Here is a 22,744-nt window from a genome sequence, read left to right as displayed (position 1 = left end):
TGATCCAGGCACACAAAAAGGATATTTATTTGAAGTTTTTAGAGATGGCACATGCAAATTTACTTAGGACGGCAGGGTAATACCGCATATAGGTAGGTATGGTGGACTCGTCTGGAATAACTTGGGTTCAAGGTTTTTGATGCACAAGCAGAATTCCCACTTAGTACAGGCGAAGGCTACCAAATAGGTTGAGAAGCGGCCAGCTAGAGAGCAACAACAGTCATGAACATGCATTATGCATAAGTAACATTGGACACTAGCATGAGTAGGATATGAACACCATGAACATAAATATCATAGAGGCTATGTTCGTTTTGATTCAACTACATGCATGAACATGTACCAAGTCAAGCCACTCGAACCTTCAGAGGAGGATACCATATCATCATACTACATCACAATCATTTTAACGCAATGTTGACATCTAAGATAAATTATTATCCACTCCTAGCTACTTATGCATGGCATGAGAAACTATAATCTCTAATTGTCATTGCAAACATGTTTAATCATAATGGGCTGAATCATGGATACTAGGTTAAACATATTTACAAAAACAGAACAAGTCGAGTTCATACCTGTTTCTCTCTGCCACGGCCAGTTCATCAAATATCATCATTATTGCCTTTCACTTGCATGACCAAACGATATGAAAATAATAATAGTGCAAGAGTGTCGTGGACTAAGCTGGAATCTGCAAACATTTTATTCAACAGGAGAAGACAAGGTAAAATGGGCTCTTTGTTAGATCAACAATAATGCATGTGAGAGCCACTCAACATTTTCATCGTGGTCTTCTCCTCGGTACGATTCAATAAAAAGGAAAAGAAATTCAAAGAAACACACTGAAATATTTTTGGAGTTTTTGGTTTTCTTGAACAAGCAAGGGAAAACCAAAAACAAGAAAAAGTATTTACACGGGAAAGCTCCCAACAAGCAAAAGAGGAACAAGGAAATCTTTTTGGGTTTCCTTTTTAGTGCTACAACTAACTACTCTAGAAAGAAAAATAAAAAAGAAGCAGGAAATATTTTTGGATTTTCTCAAAGTTTTTCAAACACACAAGAAAAAAGCGAGAAAATAAATTAAGCATGGATAATACAATGAAAAGGTGTGAACACCGACAACTGAAATGTGTGAACATGAATGTAATGTCGGTGGAAATACGTACTCCCCCAAGCTTAGGCTTTTGGCCTAACTTGGTAATCAATCAGTAGCCTGCATAGTAGTCGGGGTGATAGCTTACGGAGGCTCTCGATGCGGATGTCTCAGCCTACTGCGCGGCCTCAACCACCGCGTTATGAGCTCGGGCCTCGCTCTCCAGAACAAAATATCTTCCCCCTACTGTGAGCATCAAAGAGAGCAGGCATAGGCAAATATGTATACACAATAGAACTTTGATTAAACAATAATTTGTAGGTGAAATTATGGGGATCACCTCTAAGGATCTTATGACGTTTCGTAGCATCAAAGTCTAAATACTATGTGGGTAAAATAGGGTCATAAGGCAAAGGTGAAACACCCAGCTCTCTTGCTAAGAGTGTGCAGAAATTCCACCATAGAAATAACCACTATTAGCATTGTGTTGCAACCTGCGTGCAGCAATCGCTCCAAGATTATAACCTCTGTCACCGCTGAGAGCGGTGCGTATGAGGCTCAAGTCTGGAGCACAAAGTGTACTACAATCTTGTTTCACTACAATACATTTTCCATTAAATAATGCAAAGTACTGGATTGCAGGAAAATGAATGCTCTTTATTCTACCCTACGTCACTCCCCTAGTCTCACCATAGCAAAGACTAGTCAAGAACGCTTGGAACTCAGACCTTGGTGGTTTGTCTAGCGAACCACAGAATGGTATTTTGCAATGGTGAGCAAATCTCTCTAAGGATATGGTAAATGGATTTTTGTACAGTTTAAATGACACCCTAGACTCACGGGGGTGGAATTTAAACCCTTTGACAAATGATTCAGTGAGAGTGAGGTGTTGGTTGCACTTATCTGAAATGTAGGGACCGAGACCGGCATTGTGAACATATTGCTCAAATTCCTCCTTAATGCCCACACTCACCATATAATCATCGCATGGCCATAAGGATGTTTTTGTGGTGGCATCTCATATGGAACTTTCACTTGGTTCAACATAAGAACGACGAACGGAGTTGTCACTAGAAGATGCCTCCGAGGATCTCCTCCTCGAAGAACTCCTTCCAAAAAGGTTCATCATGTTCGCATACAATTTTCTGAAAAAATTTGGGTGAAAAAAATTTGTCAACAAAACTTCACAATATTGGTAGCAACTGCTCATAGGTATGCATAGAGGCTATAGCAAGCATTCAAACTACTTAAAACTCTAAGAATTCAACATGCAAGCTCATCCACAACAGCACCAAGAGTAGCTAATCATTCAAAATATAAACCACTAAAGCAAAAACTAATTGGACAAACGGAGGAGTCACATACCAAGCAACAATCCCCCGAAACAGTTTCGGAAAATGAAGCTTTGAGCAAAGAGATCGAAATCCGCGGGTTTGAGAGCAAGAACACGAGAGAGAGAGAGAGAGAGAGAGAGCAATGGTGATTTTTTTCTGGAGGTAGGTGGTAATGTGGGATGAAGAGATAAGTGGGGGCCCACGTGGGGACCACAACCCACCAGGGCGCGCCTGGGGGTCCTGGCGCGCCCAGGTGGGTTGTGCCCACCTGGTGCACCTCCCTCTGATGTCATTTGCACCAAAAATTCTTAAATATTCAGAAAAAGTCATATTAAAATTTCAGAGCATTCTGAGAACTTTTATTTTTGGGTCATTTTTATTGCACGGGAAATTCAGAAAACAGACAAAACATGGCATTTTATTTTATTTAACTAAGAAAAAAAAAGAAAAGAAAAAAGGTAGGGACAGAAGGTAGTGCCTACTAAATTCATCAACTTCATACCTCTCAAAAATGATCCATTAATAAGGTTGATCAAGTCTTATTAACAACCACTTTCGATTAGCATGAAACCGAAGAACTTTCATAAATCACTAAGTTACCTCAACGGGGATATGAATATTCCCAACAATAAGCATTTCATATTTCTTTTTGACAGTAGGTAGAGGTAGTTGAAAACTTCCAATAGTTATTGTCGGAGATTTTTCAATAACATTAATACCATTCACTTGGAATTGTTTCTTCGGAAAGTGCACCGTATGCTCATTACCATTGATATGAAAAGTGACCTTGCTTTTATTGCAATCAATAACAGCCCCTGCAGTATTCAAAAAGGGTCTACCAAGGATAATCGACATGTTGTCGTCCTCGGGCATCTCAAGTATAACAAAGTCAGTCAAAATAGTAACATTAGCAGCAACAACGGGCAGATCCTCACAAATACCGATAGGTATGGCAGTTGATTTGTCAGCCATTTGCAAAGATATTTCAGTAGGTGTGAGTTTATTCAAATCAAGTCTTTTATATAAAGAGAAAGGCATAACACTAACACCAGCTCCCAAATCACACAAAGCAGTTTTAACATAATTTCTTTTGATGGAGCAAGGTATAGTTGGTATTCCCGGATCTCCAAGTTTTTTAGGTACTCCATCTTTGAAAGTATAATTAGCAAGCATGGTGGAGATTTAGCTTCTGGTATTTTTCTCTTATTGGTGATGATGTCTTTCATGTACTTTGCATAAGGAGGCATTTTTAAGATATCAGTCAAGCGAGTACGCAAAAAGACTGGCCTAAGCATTTCAGCAAAGCATTCAAATTCTTCATCATCTTTCTTTCTAGTTGACTTAGGTGGAAAGGGCATAGGTTTTTGAACCCATGGTTCTCTTTCCTTACCATGTTTTCTAGCAACAAAGTCTCTTTTATCATATCTTTTATTCTTGGGTTGTGTGTTATCAAAATCAACTGCTGGTTCTATCTCAACATCATTGTCTGGTTCTTTATTATTTGTTTGAGTATTTTCATGAACCTCATCATTATATTTTTCATTGCCAGAAGGTGAGTGTTCACTACCAGATTGAGTTTTAGCATCAGAGATAGAAACTTCATTTTCGTTATCAGGAGGTTTTTCTACTTCAGGTTCACTAGAGGCAGGGGTGGGCATTCGGTATAAACCGAAAATTCGGTTTATACTGTTCTGTTTTTATTCAATTTCAGTTTACAATATTAAAAACCGAAAATAACCACCAAAAACAACTAACCAAAATTTCGGTTAACCGATAGTTCGGTTCGGTTTTCAGTTTATACCGAATGTTTGGTTATAAAACTGCGAGTCCATCACCTCAGCGCTCCCCTGCTCACTATATACTCGAGCGCCCTGTCCCCTTGAGCTTAGCTACGCGATGTGGGACTAAGCAAGCCGATGCACACTCCACCTGCCTTCAGAGGCATTAGTTAATGCATTTGGGCCATGCAAATTACGTACAAGGCCCATGCCTAGGCTGGCTTAGCTTGCACGTGGGCTTTTGTACTAGTACACTGTGACGAGATGCGGACAGGCGCGCGTGGCCATTCGTACGTACGTGGTACACAGGAGACGTGGACAGGCGAGCCGCTAGCGGCTTTGGCGGGATGCGTGACGTGCAGAGATTCCTGCTAATGACTAGTTCGGTTTTTTGTTTCGGTTATACGGTTACCACCGAACCGAGTGATTTGATTTCGGTTTTCACAAGTAAAAACCGATTTTCACTGTACCAACAGCAAAAACCGAAAATTCGGTTTCTTCAGTATCGGTTTCGGTTCGGCATTCCGTTACTCGGTTTTTATGCCCACCCCTAACTAGAGGCATGAAGAGTCCTATCATTTTTCTTATTATTTTTCCTTTTGGAAGGACTACGTGCATCAGTGTTAACTCTTTGAGAGTCTTGTTCAATTCTTTTTGGGTGTCCCTCAGGATAAAGTGGTTCCTGAGTCATTTTACCTCCTCTAGTTGCTACTCTAACAGCAAAGTCAGTTATATTACTATTCATTTTATCAAGCAACTCTCTTTGAGATTTAGCAACTTGTTCTAACTGAGTTTGAACCATAGAAGCATGCTTCCCCACACCTCTAACATCATTTGAGATTCTAAATAACAAGTCACTCAAGAAAGCAATCATATCAGAATTGTATTTCAATTGTTTCATAAGATTTGCATTGAAGTGATCTTGTTTTCTAATGTAATTCTCAAACTCATAAAGGCATTGGCTAGGGTGCATATTGTGAGGGTTATCATTTTCATTGATTTCATTAGAGAATTTACCTCTTCCACCTTAGGCAGTGGTGGTGTATCAAGCCCATGTATTTCTTCAATAGGAGGTAAGTTTTTAACATCCTCAGCTTTAATACCTTTTTCTTTCATAGATTTCTTTGCCTCTTGCATATCTTCAGGACTGAGATATAAGATACCCCTCTTATTTGGAATAGGTTTAGCAGCTGGTTCAGGAGGAGTCCAATCATCATAATTTTTTAATATGTTGTTCAATAATTCTTCAGCTTGCCCAATAGTTCGTTCCCTGAAAACACAACCAGCACAACTATCTAGGAAATCCCTAGAAGCATCGGTTAGTCCATTATAGAAGATATCAAGTATTTCATTGTTCTTAAGAATATGATCAGGCAAAGCATTAAGCAATTGGAGAAGCCTCCCCCAAGCTTGTGGGAGACTCTCTTCTTCAATTTGCACAAAGTTAAATATTTCCTGTAAGGCAGCTTGTTTCTTATGAGCAGGAAAATATTTTTCAGAGAAGTAATAAGTCATATTCTGGGGACTACGCACACAACCAGGAGCAAGAGTATTGTACCAAGCTTTAGCATCACCCTTTAATGATAACGGAAATAATTTGAGAATATAGTAATAGCGACTTTTCTCATCATGAGAAAAAAGGGTGGCTATATCATTCAACTTAGTAAGATGTGCCACAACAGTTTTAGTTTCATAGCCATGGAAAGGATCAGATTCAACCAGAGTAATTAACTCTGGGTCGACAGAGAATCCATAATCCTTATCATCAATAAAGATAGGTGAAGTAGCAAACTTAGGATCATATTTCATCCTAGCATTCAAAGATTTCTCTTTATACTTGCATAATAATTTCTCTAGATCATCTCTATCCTTACAAGCAAGAATATCTCTAGTTGCCTCTTCACCCATAACATAACCTTCCGGTACCTTTGGCAATTCATATCTAGGAGGGCTAGTTCTATTAGATGTTTCAAGATTTTCAGTTTCAAGCTCATCATCAGTTTCATCAATATCATGATGTCTTACTCTAGCAATTTGTTCATCAAGAAATTCACCTAGTGCCACATTATCATCAAGCAAGTGCTACCTCTTGAGCACTGCGTTGGTTTTCCCTTGAAGAGGAAAGGGTGATGCAGTAAAGTAGCGTAAGTATTTCCCTCAGTTTTTGAGAACCAAGGTATCAATCCAATAGGAGACCATGCTCAAGTCCCTTGCACCAACACAAACAAATAAGAACCTTGCAACCAACGCGATAAAGGGGTTGTCAATCCCTTCACGGCCACTTGCAAAAGTGATATCTGATAGAGAAGATAAGATAATATTTTTGGTACTTTTATAATAAAGACTAAAAGTAAAGAAAGCAAAAATAAACGGCGCAAGAAATAGCTAGTTGACGGGAGATTAATATGATGGAGAATAGACCCGGGGGCCATAGGTTTCACTAGTGGCTTCTCTCAAGAGCATAAGTATTACGGTGGGTAAACAAATTACTGTCGAGCAATTGATAGAATTGAGCATAGTTATGAGAATATCTAGGTATGATCATGTATATAGGCATCACGTCCGTGACAAGTAGACCAACTCCTGCATGCATCTACTACTATTACTCCACACATCGACCGCTATCCAGCATGCATCTAGAGTATTAAGTTCATAAGAACGGAGTAACGCTTTAAGCAAGATGACATGACATAGAGGGATAAACTCATGCAATATGATATAAACCCCATCTTTTATCCTCGATGGCAACAATACAATACGTGTCGTTTCCCCTACTGTCACTGGGATCGAGCACCGTAAGATTGAACCCAAAGCTAAGCACTTCTCCCTTTGCAAGAAAGATCAATCTAGTAGGCCAAACCAAACTGATAATTCGAAGAGACTTGCAAAGATAATCAATCACACATAAAAGAATTCAAAGGAGATTCAAATATTGTTCATAGATAATCTTGATCATAAACCCAAAATTCATCGGATCTCGACAAACACACCGCAAAAGAAGAGTTACATCAAATAGATCTCCAAGTGAATCGAGGAGAACTTTGTATTGAGATCCAAAGAGAGAGAAAAAGCCATCTAGCTAATAACTATGGATCCGAAGGTCTGAGGTAAACTACTCACACATCATCGGAGAGGCTATGGTGTTGATGTAGAAGCTCTCCGTGATCAATGCCCCCTCCGGCGGAGCGCCGGAAAAGGCCCCAAGATGGGATCTCACGGGTACAGAAGGTTGCGGCGGTGGAAATAGGTTTTGGCTCCGTATCTGATGTTTTCGGGGTACGTAGGTATATATAGGAGGAAGAAGTAGGTCGGTGGAGCCACGAGGGGCCCACGAGGGTGGAGGGCGCGCCCAGGGGGGTAGGCGCGCCCCCTGCCTCGTGGCTTCCTCATTGGTTGCTTGACGTCCACTCCACGTCCTCTGGATCACATTTGTTCAGAAAATCACGTTCCCAAAGGTTTCATTCCGTTTGGACTCCGTTTGATATTCCTTTTCTGCGAAACACTGAAATAGGTAAAAAAACAGCAATTTGGGCTGGGCCTCCGGTTAATAGGTTAGTCCCAATAATAATATAAAAGTGTATAATAAAGCCCATTAAACATCCAAAACAGAATATATAATAACATGGAACAATCAAAAATTATAGATACGTTGGAGACGTATCAAGCATCCCCAAGCTTAATTCCTGCTCGTCCTCGAGTAGGTAAATGATAAAAACAGAATTTTTTATGTGGAATGCTACTTAGCATAATTTTCAATGTAATTCTCTTATTTGTGGTATGAATATTCAGATCCGAAAGATTCAAGATAAAAGTTTAATATTGACATAAAAGTAATAATACTTCAAGCATACTAATAAAGCAATCATGTCTTCTCAAAATAACATGGCCAAAGAAAGTTATCCCTACAAAATCATATAGTCTGGCTATGCTCTATCTTCACCACACAAAGTATTTAAATCATGCACAACCCCGATGACAAGCCAAGAAATTGTTTCATACTTTTTATGTTCTCACACTTTTTCAATCTTCACGCAATACATGAGCGTGAGCCATGGATATAGCACTATATGTGGAATAGAATGGTGGTTGTGGAGAAGACAAAAAGGAGAAGATAGTCTCACATCAACTAGGCGTATCAACGGGCTATGGAGATGCCCATTAATAGATATCAATGTGAGTGAGTAGGGATTTCCATGCAACGGATGCACTAGAGCTATAAGTGTATGAAAGCTCAACAATGGAAACTAAGTAGGTGTGCATCCAACTCGCTTGCTCACGAAGACCTAGGGCATTTTAAGGAAGCCCATCATTGGAATATACAAGCCAAGTTCTATAATGTAAAATTCCCACTAGTATATGAAAGTGACATCATAGGAGACTCTCTATCAATGAAGATCATGGTGCTACTTTTGAAGCACAAGTGTGGAAAAAGGATAGTAGCATTATCCCTTCTCTCTTTTCTCTCATTTTTTTTGTTGGGCCTTCTCCTTCTTCTTTTTTTATGGCCTCTTTTTTTTAGTCCGGAGTCTCATCCCGACTTGTGGGGGAATCATAGTCTCCATCATCCTTTCCTCACTTGAGACAATGCTCTAATAATGATGATCATCACACTTTTATTTACTTACAACTCAATACTTAGAACAAAATATGACTCTATATGAATGCCTCCGGCGGTGTACCGGGATATGCAATGAACCAAGAGTGACATGTATGAAGATAAGGAACGGTGGCTTTGCCACAAATACGATGTCAACTACATGATCATGCAAAGCAAGATGACAATGATGGAGCGTGTCATAGTAAACGGAACGGTGGTAAGTTGCATGGCAATATATCTCAGAATGGCTATGGAAATGCCATGATAGGTAGATATGGTGGTTGTTTTGAGGAAGGTATATGGTGGTTGTATGATACCGGCGAAAAGTGTGCGGTATTAGAGAGGCTAGCAATGGTGGAAGGATGAGAGTGCGTATAATCCATGGACTCAACATTAGTCATAAAGAACTCATATACTTATTGCAAAAATCTATTAGTTATCAAAACAAAGTATTACACGCATACTCCTAGGGGGATAGATTGGTAGGAAAAGACCATCGCTCTTCCCCGACCGCCACTCATAAGGAAGACAATCAATAAATAAATCATGCTCCGACTTCATCACATAACGGTTCACCATACGTGCATGCTACGGGAATCACAAACTTTAACACAAGTATTTATCAAATTCACAACTACTCAACTACATGACTCTAATATCACTATCTTCATATCTCAAAACAATTATCAAGCATCAAACTTCTCTTAGTATTCAACGCACTTATAAGAAAGTTTTTACTAATCTTGGATGCCTATCATATTAGGACTAATTTCACAATTAAAGCCAATTACCATGCTATTTTGTAGGACTCTCAAAATGATATAAGTGAAGCATGAGAGAACAATAGTTTCTATAAAACAAAACCACCACCGTGCTCTAAAAGATATAAGTGAAGCACTAGAGCAAAAACTATATAGCTCAAAAGATATAAGTGAAGCACATAGAGTATTCTAATAAATTCTGAACCATGTGTGTCTCTCTCAAAAGGTGTGTACAGCAAGGATGATTGTGGTAAACTAAAATCAAAGACTCAAATCATACAAGACGCTCCAAGCAAAACACATACCATGTGGTGAATAAAAATATAGCTCCAAGTAAAGTTACCGATGGACGAAGACGAAAGAGGGGATGCCTTCCGGGGCATCCCCAAGCTTTGGCTTTTTGGTGTCCTTGGATTTACCTTGGTGTGCCTTGGGAATCCCCAAGCTTAGGCTCTTGCCACTCCTTGTTCCATAATCCATCAAATCTTTACCCAAAACTTGAAAACTTCACAACACAAAACTTAACAGAAAATCTTGTGAGCTCCGTTAACGAAAGAAACCAAAACACCACTTCAAGGTACTGTAATGAACTCATTATTTATTTTTATTGGTGTTAAACCTACTGTATTCCAACTTCTCTATGGTTTATAAACTATTTTACTAGCCATAGATTCATCAAAATAAGCAAACAACACACGAAAAACAGAATCTGTCAAAAACAGAACAGTCTGTAGTAATCTGTAACTAACGCAAACTTCTGGAACTCAAAAACTTCTACCAAAATAGGAGGACCTAGATAATTTGTTTATTGATCTACTGCAATTGGAATCAGTATTTTATCACGTTCTGGTGATTTTAAACAATTGTTTTCGTGAACAGAAAGTTTCTGGAATTTTCAGCAAGATGAAATAACCATCATCCAAGAAGATCCTATAGGTTTAACTTGGCACAAACACTAATTAAAACACAAAAATAAATCTAACCAGAGTCTAGATCAAAGATTTATTCCTAAATAGGAGCAAAAAGCAAAAAAAACTAAAATAAAATTGGGTTGCCCTCCAACAAGCGCTATCGTTTAACGCCCCTAGCTAGGCGTCGAAACAAGGATAGATCTAGGTATTGTCATCTTTCGTTTTAGGAAAGAAAAGAGCAAACTTGTTATCTATGTCATTAATATTTCTATTTTTATAAAGCACATGGTTATTAATGGTAGAAGAAAGATTAAGCACGTTACAGAAATTAGCATCTAAGCTAGCCTTCATCTCTTTGATAGTTTCGTTTTGATAGGAAAGCAAAAGAGAGGTAGATTCGACCTTCTCATTCATGGGGTGCCCAAATAAGGTTTTCATCTTTTCATAGGTATCTATGGCATCCCCTTCAAGAAAACCTTCTTCAAAAATAGAGTCTAAGACATGCTTAAACGACGAAGGTAAGGCAACATAAAAGCTTTTTAAGTATATTTCAATTTGATATTGGGGCACAAAGCTGGCCCGGATTCTCAGTAACCTATCCCAAGCATCTTTCAAAGACTCATCAAGTAAATAACGGAATATTCCGGAATCATCTTCATCGAAATTATTCAGATTCTCATTGATAAGCCCGGTAGGTTTTTCCATAGCATCATTATTTATGAGCTTAGAGAGGACGGAAGGGCTATCCAAGGCATTGAAACCTAGGAAAGAACCCCTAGCCCCTTTTGATTCGGTCATGGCAAAGGAAAGGCGAGCAAAAAAAAGAGGGCGAATAAAACGGCAAGGGTGACGTGGGGGAGAGGAAAATGAGAGGCAAATGGCAAATAATGTAATGTGAGGGATAAGAGTTTGTGATGGGTACTTGGTATGTCTTGACTTGTGCGTAGACTCCCCGGCAACGGCGCCAGAAATCCTTCTTGCTACCTCTTGAGCACTGCGTTGGTTTTCCCTTGAAGAGGAAAGGGTGATGCAGTAAAGTAGCGTAAGTATTTCCCTCAGTTTTTGAGAACCAAGGTATCAATCCAGTAGGAGACCACGCTCAAGTCCCTTGCACCTGCACAAACAAATAAGAACCTTGCAACCAACGCGATAAAGGGGTTGTCAATCCCTTCACGGCCACTTGCAAAAGTGAGATCTGATAGAGAAGATAAGATAATATTTTTGGTATTTTTATAATAAAGACTAAAAGTAAAGAAAGCAAAAATAAACAGCGCAAGAAATAGCTAGTTGATGGGAGATTAATATGATGGAGAATAGACCCAGGGGCCATAGGTTTCACTAGTGGCTTCTCTCAAGAGCATAAGTATTACTATGGGTAAACAAATTACTGTGGAGCAATTGATAGAATTGAGCATAGTTTTGATAATATCTAGGTATGATCATGTATATAGGCATCACGTCCGTGACAAGTAGACCGACTCCTGCCTGCATCTACTACTATTACTCCACACGTCGACCGCTATCCAGCACGCATCTAGAGTATTAAGTTCATAAGAACGGAGTAACGCTTTAAGCAAGATGACATGATGTAGAGGGATAAACTCATGCAATATGATATAAACCCCATCTTTTTATCCTCGATGGCAACAATACAATACGTGTCGTTTCCCCTACTGTCACTGGGATCGAGCACCGTAAGATTGAACCCAAAGCTAAGCACTTCTCCCATTGCAAGAAAGATCAATCTAGTAAGCCAAACCAAATTGATAATTCGAAGAGACTTGCAAAGATAACCAATCATACATAAAAGAATTCAGAGGAGATTCAAATATTGTTCATAGATAATCTTGATCATAAACCCACAATTCATCGGATCTCGACAAACACACCACAAAAGAAGAGTTACATCAAATAGATCTCCAAGAGAATCGAGAAGAACTTTGTATTGAGATCCAAAGAGAGAGAAGAAGCCATCTAGCTAATAACTATGGACCCAAAGGTCTGAGGTAAACTACTCACACATCATCGGAGAGGCTATGGTGTTGATGTAGAAGCCCTCCGAGATCAGTGCCCCCTCAGGCGGAGCGCTGGAAAAGGCCCCAAGATGGGATCTCACGGGTACAGAAGGTTGCGGCGGTGGAAATAGGGTTTTGGCTCCGTCTCTGATGTTTTCGGGGTACGTAGGTATATATAGGACGAAGAAGTAGGTCGGTGGAGCCACGAGGGGCCCACGAGGGTGTAGGGCGCGCCCAGGGGGTAGGCGCGCCCCCTGCCTCGTGGCTTCCTTGTTGGTTGCTTGACGTCCACTCCAAGTCCTCTGGATCATGTTTGTTCAGAAAATCACGTTCCCGAAGGTTTCATTCCGTTTGGACTCCGTTTGATATTCCTTTTCTGCGAAACACTAAAATAGGCAAAAAAACAGAAATTTGGGTTGGGCCTCCGGTTAATAGGTTAGTCCCAAAAATAATATACAAGTGTCTAATAAAGCCCATTAAACATCCAAAACAAAATATATAATAGCATGGAACAATCAAAAATTATAGATACATTGGAGACGTATCAGCAAGGTACTAGCATCATCATAAGTATTATTCATAGTAGAAGTAGCATCATCAATAACTTGCGGCATATCAGGATTAATAGCATGTGGTGGGGCTGCAAGTTTACTTATAACAGAAGGTGATCTAGTGTGGATGGAGATGGCAGTTCCTTACCTTCCCTCGTCTTAGAGGGAAAAATCTTGGTCTTAGCATCCTTCAGATTCTTCATAGTGATAAATTGATAATAATCCCAAGTGACTCAACAAATATAGCTATGCTCCCTAGCAACGGCGCCAGAAAAAGGTCTTGATAACCCACAAGTATAGGGGATCGCAAAAGTTTTCGAGGGTAGAGTATTCAACCCAAATTTATAGATTCGGCCCAAGGGGACCCAAAGAATATTTGTAAGTATTAGCAGCTGAGTTGTCAATTCAACCACACCTGGAGATTAATTATCTGCAGCAAAGTGATCAGTAGCAAACTAGTATGATAGTTTTGATAATAGTAGCAGCAGCAATAATAAAGGTAATAGTGATAGCAGTAATTTTGTAGCAAGTGCAACAGTAACGATAGCAGTAGTAACTTAGCAAGAACAATATAAGAGAAATTTGTAGGCATTGGATCGATGATTTTTTGGATGATATTCATCATGTGACAGTCATAACCTAGGGCGATACGGCACTAGCTCCAGTTCATAAATATCATGTAGGCATGTATTCCATAAATAGTCATATGTGCTTATGGAAAGAACTTGCATGGCATCTTTTGTCCTACCCTCCCGTGGCAGCGGGGTCCTATTGGAAACAAAGGGATAATAAGGCCTCCTTTTAATAGAGAACCGGAACAAAGCATTAACACACGGTGAATACATGAACTACTCAAACTACGGTCATCACCGGGAGTGATCCAGACTATTGTCACTCCGGGGTTGCCGGATCATAACACGTAGTAGGTGACTATAACTTGCAAGATCAGATCTAGAACATAGATATAATGGTGATAACATAAACGGTTCAGATCTGGAATCATGGCACCCAGGCCCAAAGTGACAAGCATTAAGCATGTCAAAGTCATAGCAACATCAATCTCAGAACATAGTGGATACTAGGGATCAAGCCCCAACAAAATTGTCATATGTTCTTATGGAAAGAACTTGCATGACATCTTTTGTCCTACCCTCCCGTGGCAGCGGGGTCTAATTGGAAACTAAGGGATATTAAGGCCTCCTTTTAATAGAGAACCGGAACAAAGCATTAACACATAGTGAATACATGAACTCCTCAAACTACGGTCATCACCGGAAAGTATCCCGACTTCTGTCACTCCAGGGTTTACGGATCATAACACATAGTAGGTGACTATAACTTGCAAGATCAGATCTAGAACATAGATATAATGGTGATAACATAAACGATTCAGATCTGAAATCATGGCACCCGGGCCCAAAGTGACAAGCATTAAGCATGGCAGAGTCATAGCAACATCAATCTCAGAACATAATGGATACTAGGGATCAAGCCCTAACAAAACTAATTTGATTACATGATGAATGTCATCCAACTCCTCACCGACCAGCGAGCCTACGAAGGAATTACTCACTCCCGGCGGGGAGCATCATGGAATTGGCGATGGAGAAGGGTTAGTGATGAAGAAGATCGAAGATCCCCCTCTCCGGAGCCCCAAACGGACTCCAGATCTGGCCTCCCGATAAAGAACAGGAGGTGACGGCGGCTCCGTCTCGTGGAACGTGATAATTCTTTCTCCTTGATTTTTCTGGAAAAATAGGATTTTATAGCGTCGGTTTCAGGGTCTGCGGGGCCACCAAGTGGGGACTATATATGTTGGAAACATGCCCTAGAGGCAATAATAAAATGGTTATTATTATATTTCCTTGTTCATGATAATTGTCTATTGTTCATGCTATAATTGTATTAACCGGAAACCGTAATACATGTGTGAATGCATAGATCACAACGTGTCCATAGTGAGCCTCTAGTTGACTAGCTCGTTGATCAATAGATGGTTGTGGTTTCCTGACCATGGACATTGGATGTCGTTGATAACGGGATCACATCATCAGGAGAATGATGTGATGGACAAGACCCAATCCTAAGCACAACACAAGATCGAGTAGTTCGTTTGCTAGAGCTTTTCTAATGTCAAGTATCTTTTCCTTAGACCATGAGATTGTGTAACTCCCGGATGCCGTAGTAATGCTATGGGTGTATCAAACGTCACAACATAACTGGGTGACTATAAAGGTGCACTACAGGTATCTCTGAAAGCGTCTGTTGGGTTGGCACGAATCGAGACTGGGATTTGTCACTCCGTATGACGGAGAGGTATCTCTGGGTCCACTCGGTAATGCATCATCATAATGAGCTCAATGTGACTAAGGAGTTAGTCACGGGATCATGTGTTACGGAACGAGTAAAGAGACTTGCTGGTAACGAGATTGAACAAGGTATGGGGATACCGACGATCGTACCTCGGGCAAGTAACATACCGATGGACAAAGGGAATTGTATACGGGATTGATTGAATCCCCGACATCGTGGTTCATCGGATAAGATCATCGTGGAACATGTGGGAGCCAGTATGGGTATCCAGATCCCGCTATTGGTTATTGGCCGGAGAGGTGTCTCGGTCATGTCTGCATGGTTCCCGAACCCATAGGGTCTACACACTTAAGGATCGGTGACGCTAGAGTTGTAATGGGAATTGTATGTGGTTACCGAAGGTTGTTCGGAGTCCCGGATGAGATCCCGGACGTGACGAGGAACTCCGGAATGGTCCGGAGGTGAAGGTCGATATATTGGACAAGGGTATTGGAGTCCGGAAGTGTTCCGGGGCTAGCAGGCTATGGCCAGCATGACCGAAAGGTGTTTTGGGGGGCCCTGCAAGTGTTGCAGGGCCTCATGGGCCAAGGGGAGGGGGCAAACCAGCCCACTAAGGGGCTGTGCACCCACACACCCTTTCCCATGTTGCTTGGGGAGGTGGGGCGCCTCCACCTGGCTTGGGCGGCAAGCCTCCACCTGGCTTGGCTTGGGGGGCAAGTCTAGGGAGATCCAATCTGCCTTGGCCGCTGCCCCCTAGGGGAAACCCTAGGGGCGCCACCCCCTCCTCCCTTCCCCTATATATATATATATATATATATATATATATATATATATATATATATATATATATATATAGTGAGGGAGATGGAGGGCAGCCGGAACCCTCCCCCCTGGCGCAGCCCTCCCCCTTCCAACTCCTCCTCCTCCGTAGTGCTTGGCGAAGCCCTGCCAGAGAACCGCAAGCTCCACCACCACGCCGTCGTGCTGCCGGAGCTCTCCCTCAACTTCTCCTCTTCCCTTGCTAGATCAAGAAGGAGGAGACATCCTCGATCTGTACGTGTGTTGAACGCAGAGGCGCCGTCCGTTCGGCGCTAGATCGGATCTTCTGCGATTTGAATCACCGCGAGTACGACTCCATCATCCGCATTCTTGTAATGCTTTCGCTTAGCGATCTTCAAGGGTATGAATATGCACTCCCTCTCTCTCGTTGCTAGCATCTCCTAGATTGATCTTGGTGACACGTAGGAAAATTTTGAATTATTACTACGTTCCCCAACAGTGGCATCTTGAGCTAGGTCTATGCGTAGATTCTATGCACGAGTAGAACACAAAGTAGTTGTGGGCGATGATTTGGTCAATTTGCTTATCGTTACTAGTCTTATCTGGATTCGGAGGCATTGTAGGATGAAGCGGCCCGGACCGACCTTACACGTACGCTTACGTGAGACAGGTTCCACCGGCTGACATGCACTTGTTGCATAAGGTGGCTAGCGGGTGTCTGTCTCTCCCATTTTAGTCGGATCGGATTCGATGAAGAGGGTCCTTATGAAGGGTAAATAGCAATTGGCATATCACCGTTGTGGCTTTTGCGTACGTAAGAAATGTTATTGCTAGAAACCCATAGCAGCCACGTAAAACATGCAACAACAATTAGAGGACGTCTAACTTGTTTTTGCAGGGTATGCTATGTGATGTGATATGGCCAAAAGGATGTGATGAATTATATATGTGATGTATGAGATTGATCATGTTCTTGTAATAGGAATCACGACTTGCATGTCGATGAGTATGACAACCGGCAGGAGCCATAGGAGTTGTCTTAATTTATTGTATGCCTGCGTGTCAATGAAAACGCCATGTATACATTACTTTATTGCTAACCGTTAGCCATAGTAGTAGAAGTAATAGTTGGCGAGACAACTTCATGAAGACACGATGATGGAGATCATGGTGTCATGCCGGTGACGATGGTGATCATGCCGCGCCTCGAAGATGGAGATCAAATGCGCAAGATGATATTGGCCATATCATGTCACTTTATGATTTGCATGTGATGTTTGTCATGTTTACATCTTATTTGCTGAGAACGACGGTAGCATAAATAAGATGATCCCTCACAAATTTTCAAGAAATGTGTTCCCCCTAAATGTGCACCATTGCGAAGGTTCGTTGTTTCGAAGCACCACGTGATGATCGGGTGTGATAGATTCTAACGTTCGCATACAACTGGTGTAAGCCAGATTTACACATGTGAAACACTTAGTTTGACTTGATGAGCCTAGCATGTACAGACATGGCCTCGAAACATGAGAGACCGAAAGGTCGAACATGAGTCGTATGGTAGATGCGATCAACATGGAGATGTTCACCGTTGATGACTAGTTCGTCTCACGTGATGATCGGACAAGACCTAGTCGATTCGGATCATGTATCAGTAGATGACTAGAGGGATGTCTATCTGAGTGGGAGTTCATTAAATAATTTGATTAGATGAACTTAATTATCATGAACTTAGTCTAAAATTGTCTTTACAATCTATCCTGTAGATCCAATGGCCCACGCTAATGTTGCCCTCAACTTCAACGCGTTCCTAGAGAAAACCAAGCTGAAAGATGATGGAAACAACTATACGAACTGGGTCCGTAACTTGAGGATCATCCTCATAGCTTCCAACAAAGCATATGTCGTTGAAGCACCGCTAGGTGACGCACCCATTTTCCCAGCAACTCAAGACGTTATGAATGCCTGGCAGTCGCGTAGTGATGATTACTCCCTGGTTCAGTGCGGCATGCTGTACAGCTTAGAACCGGGGCTCCAAAAACGTTTTGAGCAATACAGAGCATATGAGATGTTCCAAGAGCTGAGAATGGTTTTCCAAGCTCATGCCCGGGTCGAGAGATATGAAGTCTCCGATAAGTTCTATAGTTGTAAGATGGAGGAAAACAGTTCTGTCAGCGAGCATATACTCAAAATGTCTGGGTTGCACAACCGTTTGTCTCAGCTAGAAGTTAATCTTCCAGATGACTCGATCATTGACAGAATCCTCCAGTCACTTCCACCTAGCTACAAGAGCTTTGTGATGAACTTCAATATGCAAGGGATGGAGAAGTCCATTCCTGAGTTATATTCGATGCTGAAATCAGCGGAGGTGGAGATCAAAAAGGAACATCAAGTGTTGATGGTGAATAAGACCACTAGTTTCAAGAAAGGCAGGGGTAAAAAGAACTTCAAGAAGGACGGCAAGGGAGTTGCCGCGCCCGGTAAGTCAGTTGCCGGGAAGAAGCCAAAGAATGGACCCAAGCCTGAGACTAAGTGCTTTTATTGCAAGGGAAATGGTCACTGGAAGCGGAACTGCCCCAAGTACTTAGCAGATAAGAAGGCCGGCAACATCAAAGGTATATATGATATACATGTTATTGATGTGTACCTTACCAGCACTCATAGTAGCTCCTGGGTATGTGATACCGGTGCGGTTGCCCACATTTGTAACTCAAAATAGGAGTTGCGGAATAAGCGGAGACTGGCGAAGTACGAGGTGACGATGCGCGTCGGGAATGGTTCAAAGGTCGATGTGATCGCCGTTGGCACGCTACCTCTACATATACCTTCGGAATTAGTTTTAAATCTCAATAATTGTTATTTAGTACCAGCTTTGCGCATGAACATTGTATCTGGATCTCGTTTGATGCGAGATGGCTACTCATTTAAATCCGAGAATAATTGTTGTTCTATTTATATGAGAGATATGTTTTATGGTTATGCCCCGCTAGTCAATGGTTTATTTTTATTGAATCTCGAACGTGATGTAACTACTAGGAAAAAGGCTACTAGCAGCGCGGGTAAAATGGCTACTAGCAACGCGGGTACCCGCGCTACTAGTATCGCGCTACAGCTAATAGTTAATAGTAGCGTGGGTTAAACCCGCGCTACTACTAACTTTGTTAGTAGTAGCGTGTGCCACCCACGCTACTGCTATTACGTACACGCGCTACTACTAATGAAATAGTAGTAGAATGGGTAAACAATCAACGCTACTAGTATCCTATATACTAGTAGCGCTCAGATTCCTCCCCACGCTACTACTAACAATTTAGGATTTTAAAAAAAAATAAAAATTAGATGTAGTATTCATGAATAGTAATACGTCCAATGCAAAACAAACCAATGTCACTGAACCATCTCAATATTCCATTTAACATGTCACTGAACCATCTCAAGATTCCATTTAACATCAGACACACACAACCATCATCGTAAGGTTGGTACTTTCCCTAGTGGTCTACCACCAACCTAAACAGAAAACTTCTCTAGATGTATCTACCTAGGCTCGGAGTTCAGACGTCGGTGGACTCGAATCCTCCCTCCCCCGGACGGTGGCATCAAGGTCCTCCACCTCGGCGACCTCCGGCGTCGAAATCACTTGGACGATCATCTATGCGACGTGGCAACCAGGCTTCACGGCGAAGTCCGTCTCCGAGTGGTTGAAGAGCACAGCGCCACCGGGCCATGCTAGTCAGCGTCGATCACCTCTGCGCCCACGTGGGGAAAGTGAAAACTTGTTAGTACACAAATTGCATCAGTTCAACCAAATAGTACTAGCAAACATGCACGAATACAGAAAAAAATTCTCATTCACCTAGTTAGGTACAACTATTTGAATAAAAAAATCAGCAACTTCTTCCTTAAATAAAAGCGGTGCTTGGTAACTGCACTTGAAAAGCTTGATAGCATATGAGATTAAGATATATAAATTTGTGTGGTCACGTCCTTGCATGTTGGAAACAATCATTGGTCACACTCTTTTGTAGAGGAAAGAACTTCGGGACAATCAACAGCCTTTCACTTGATCTCCGCTAGCTACTTTGGATTCAATAAGAAAAGGAACATTTATTTGAACTGAAAAGAACAAGCAGGCAAGCATGCTATCAATCTTTTGGCTAGAATTTCACAAAATGCACCTCTCAAGTGTACTCTAACAATCGACGTGTCCCATCTCCTCATGATTAAGGACTTTAGCTAAGCCGACAACATAGAGCAAGATGTAGTCGTTTCCGAGCATGAACCCTTGGCTGTCATCAATGAACCTGCAACATCCATCATGCCCATTGTAAAATATGTTAGTTTCAGATAAGAAAAGAACTGAACTCTGAACATATGATGTTATCTAAATCCTTACTTTATGGAGTCAAGATTCCAGGAGATGTCATCGGCAGCAAAAAAAGGAAATATATTTCACTGATTTTGGTGTTGTAACAACGTATATACTTTATTACATTATAAGTCCTCACACCATCAACTATGACAAAATCTGAGAGTATAAGTCTGGTTACATTCACCCAAGTCCAAACATAAAATTCTGTCCAACATTGTACGTACAGCCCACTTTGATAATTTTGTAGGATTTAATATACCGAATGAAACCTGATAAGTAATATGTGTTTAAGTATCTACAGAACAGCCTCTAAAATTTTCATGTTGTAACTTTATTTTAATACCACCTCTAACAGGGCCTAATCTCCCATATCAAAATACTGTACCCAGGAACATATATTTCGGGACAGCAAACTAAACTGATGGCTGCTCTCAAACCGTACATCCAAACGACACAAATAAATACTCTAAAGAAACCTTGGAACTTTATCTAAAACTTATGTAAAGAGGCCAACTCAAAATTCTGAGCCTAGCTAACTCATTTATCAGATATAAGCTTGCTGTCCAGATTTGACAGTGCAGTTTACCAAGAAAAGCTTCGCATATACAGATCAATCTCTGATTCTTAGGCTATGGTACAGAACTACGCATCAAGAAAAGCTTCGCATATGCACTTTGGCCGGATAAATAGATGCTAAAATTGACACCTTGTAAGGAGAGGCGATGTACCATTTTTACCTCGGATCAAAGGCTTCGCATATGCGCTACATCACTGCTTGAAATGAAGAGGCTTCGCTGCTAGAATTCACCGCGAAGGTATTAACAAATTAAATGCCTAAGCGCCAAGCTCCAGCTCTACATTTCTACATGTTCTTCAGCTGGATAGAGTCACACCATATTCAGCAACTAATAGTACCTAAACTGCCGTGAGCATGTTTGACAGACCTCAGGTGATTGAGGAATTCTTCACTTGTGGTTGTAAGAGCATCTCCAACAGGCGCGCTAAACAGGCGCCGCGCCGCAAATTTAGCCAGTTTAGCGCGCGCGCAACCCGGCGGGTGGCTCCAGCGGGCGCGCAATAACCGCACGCGCGGTATAAAGAGTTGGGCGCGCGGTCGGATTCGCTATCTCGCGCGGTGTATTTGGGACGCCCGCTTCCGAGCGCGACACACTCGAGCGCTCGCGCTGCACTCTCTCTTCTCCGCCTCCTACGCCCCGCGCGCGCCGGCGCCGGCGAACTGCACCCCATGGACGCACGCGCCGGCACCCCGCTCACCCCATCCTATAGCCGCGACCCCTCCACCGCCGCCGCCGCCGCAAACCCTAGCCCGGGTGGCATTGGCCTCGCCTCCGCCGGAGCTCCTCCGACCATCGGCCTCGCACGCGGCCTCTTCATCAACTTGTTTGTGTGAAATTTTATATGTCATGTTCATTGCATTTTGAATGTTTCAACTTTATTTTGTGTTCAAAATGCCATATATGCAATGCCCCGGCGAGTCGCGCGCGCTGCATTTTTTGCGTGCTGCTGGAGCGGCGCGCGCGCGCTGCATTTTAGCGCAGCTGCTGGAGCCAGCGCTGCGCGCCGCGCCAAACCAGGCGATGGGCGCGCGGCAAAGCAGTTTTTTGCGCGCGGCGCGTTCGGCGCCTGTTGGAGATGCTCTAACCCTATTACCATGGAATAAAAACTCACCTTTTACCCGGAAAAAAACGTACACGGCACTGTCTTACAAAGGAGCCCCACTCTATTCACTAATAGGCTGGCCCACATCAATTCCTGCCGCGTCACCCACTAGCTGGCGCCTTGGCGCCCTTCTTCTGTTCTGCCTTATATCTTCAGTTTGGACAGTACCAACCTGAGTTGCATCCCTTGCTTCAGTGCAGATCGCTGACACGCTACAAGGGAGTAGAAGTGACAGTATGTTCTCTAGGGCTTGACAACCGTTGGATAACTGAATCTTTCCACAGGTGCACTTCTTCAGTAGAGCCTAATTAACGAGTACTGCAAGTACTGTACTATTTCAGCTACCTTAATTTCATTAATTAACGAGCAGGTTAATTTGTAGTATGATCTGCTTGATGGCTAATCAACACAGTTAACAGAATTGATGTGTGCTCTGAATTCTGATATATATCCTACGGCCAAACTATTAGTACGAGTACTATATGTGAGCTGCTCATCTTGGGCTGATAAATCTATAAAGCGCTCAAGCTCAATTGTCTATCAGAGTATACATGCT

Source organism: Triticum aestivum, chromosome 3D (genome assembly GCF_018294505.1).
Source record: "Triticum aestivum cultivar Chinese Spring chromosome 3D, IWGSC CS RefSeq v2.1, whole genome shotgun sequence".
Classification (NCBI taxonomy): Eukaryota; Viridiplantae; Streptophyta; class Magnoliopsida; order Poales; family Poaceae; genus Triticum; species Triticum aestivum.
This window is presented reverse-complemented; position numbering follows the sequence as displayed.